Below are 2,670 nucleotides of genomic sequence, written 5' to 3'. Positions count from 1 at the left end.
ACATACCAACAAACACACAGACCAACACACACACACACACAAACACACACACATACCAACACACACACACACACACACACACACACACACACACACACACTAACACACACACACATACCAACACACACACATACCAACAAACACACAGACCAACACACACACACAGACCAACACACACACAGACCAACACTCACACAGACCAACACACACACACTCACACACTAATACACACACACACATACCAACACACACACACACACCAACAAACACACAGACCAACACACACACACACACACACACAAACACACACACACATACTAACACACACACACACACACACACACACACACACACACACACACACACACACACACACACACACACTAACACACACACACATACCAACAAACACACAGACCAACACTCACACAGACCAACACACACACATACCCACACACATACATACACTAACAGACCAACACTCACTCACACACACAGACCAACACACACACATACCAACACACACACATACACTAACAGACCAACACTCACTCACACACATACTCACACACACAGACCAACACACACACATACCAACACACACTCCCACACACACATACACACACACACACACACACGCACACACACACACACACACACACACACACGAAACTCTCCATTCATGTGATATAAACCCATAAAACACACACAAGGGGAACGATCCCAAACCCTCGGTCAGTCCAGCGGTTCCCAATGCCGAGGCTGCAAGCTGTTCAAGGTAAACTAAACACAAAAAACCTGATTAACTTTTATTAGTTAGAAAATTCCCAACAACCCACAACATGGACGTGATGAAAGCTCAGGGAATCTACTGGAGAAACATGACCAGGCTTTTCTGTGGTGACATCTTGTGTTGGTAGAACAATAAAGGGACTATAGACAATATGAGCCTCTTTCACCTCACGTCAGTTTAAGCAAGTTTAATATTGGACCCAGGGAAGATGGCCGCCATGTGGTTCCTTCCCAGAATGGAAACATATTACAACATGTCACTGTTTTATGCATACATCTGACAAAAACAACAATGAACAATACATTGAATTACTGCTCGTGCGCAATCCTTCAGGTCTGTGAACTCTACGGGACAAAGAGACGTTGGGCCAGAACCTCACAGGTTGAGTCATGTTGAGATCAGTGTGAAGGCCAAAGCAGATGAAGCACATTAGTGTCAAAATCAAACCATTCAGTGATGTGCAGTATTTCTCCTCTCATTGATTCAGGTGTGTACAACATAACCCTTTCATCAGGATGGACCCGGTGCTCAGGGTGACAACATAACCCTTTCATCAGGATGGACCCGGTGCTCAGGGTGGCAACATAACCCTTTCATCAGGATGGACCTGGTGCTCAGGGTGACAACATAACCCTGTCATCAGGATGGACCCGGTGCTCAGGGTGGCAACATAACCCTGTCATCAGGATGGACCCGGTGCTCAGGGTGACAACATAACCCTGTCATCAGGATGGACCCGGTGCTCAGGGTGACAACATAACCCTTTCATCAGGATGGACCCGGTGCTCAGGGTGACAACATAACCCTTTCATCAGGATGGACCTGGTGCTCAGGGTGACAACATAACCCTGTCATCAGGATGGACCCGGTGCTCAGGGTGACAACATAACCCTGTCATCAGGATGGACCCGGTGCTCAGGGTGGCAACATAACCCTGTCATCAGGATGGACATCACGTGTAACCTCTTCCCCTGCAGGGCGCTGTGGCACAGAGCTGATCCCATCATGTCATGTACGTGTGCATGGAGTTCAATTCAATTCAATCTTGTATAGCCCAAAATCACAAATGATCCTACCTCCCGTCTCCTGCCTCTTGTCAGCTACCTCCTACCTCCTGCTTCCTGTCTCCTGCTTCCTGTCTCCTACCTCTTGTCTCCTGCCTCTTGTCTTCTACCTCCTGCCTCCTGTCTCCTACCTCCTACCTCCTGCCTCCTGCCTCCTACCTCCTGCCTCCTGTCTCCTACCTCCTACCTCCTGCCTCCTGCCTCCTACCTCCTGCCTCCTACCTCCTACCTCCTGCCATGGCCCTGCTGATGCTCCTCCTCTCTCCCTCCTTCTGCTTCATGGATCGTGGTTATCTGGATCATGCTCCATGTGTATACTACTCATTATATGAATAATGTCTGTCATATTCATGTAATGTGCTGTAACTCTGTTACGTTGTTCATTCTGGTCACATGACATCTATTCTTCTGTTCATCCTGATAGAGGATCCTCCTCTGTTGCTCTATGAAGGTTCTTCCTGTTTCCCTGTGAAAGGGTTTTTACTTTCTGTATTTGGGGAGTTGTTCCTGATCCGATGTGAGGTCCTGGGACAGGATGTAATGTTACAGACTGTAAAGCCCTCCGAGGCAAACTTGTATTTGTGATGCTGGGCTATACAAAATAAACTGAATTGGGCTCTGCAGATTATTTATCTGAAATGTAAAAACATGTTCATGGTTCCCAGAGTTCATACATAAATACTAAGCTAACAATATGTGACAAATGGATGACATCATCAACCGGAGCCAAACGTCAAGGTGACAGAGTATGAGTAGAAGAAAATGTCCTTTTCTGAATATAAGTATGAAGTATGAACTTGACAATGAGCATAT

The sequence above is a fragment of the Taurulus bubalis genome, assembly GCF_910589615.1.
Source record: "Taurulus bubalis genome assembly, chromosome: 9".
Lineage (NCBI taxonomy): Eukaryota > Metazoa > Chordata > Actinopteri > Perciformes > Cottidae > Taurulus > Taurulus bubalis.
This window is presented reverse-complemented; position numbering follows the sequence as displayed.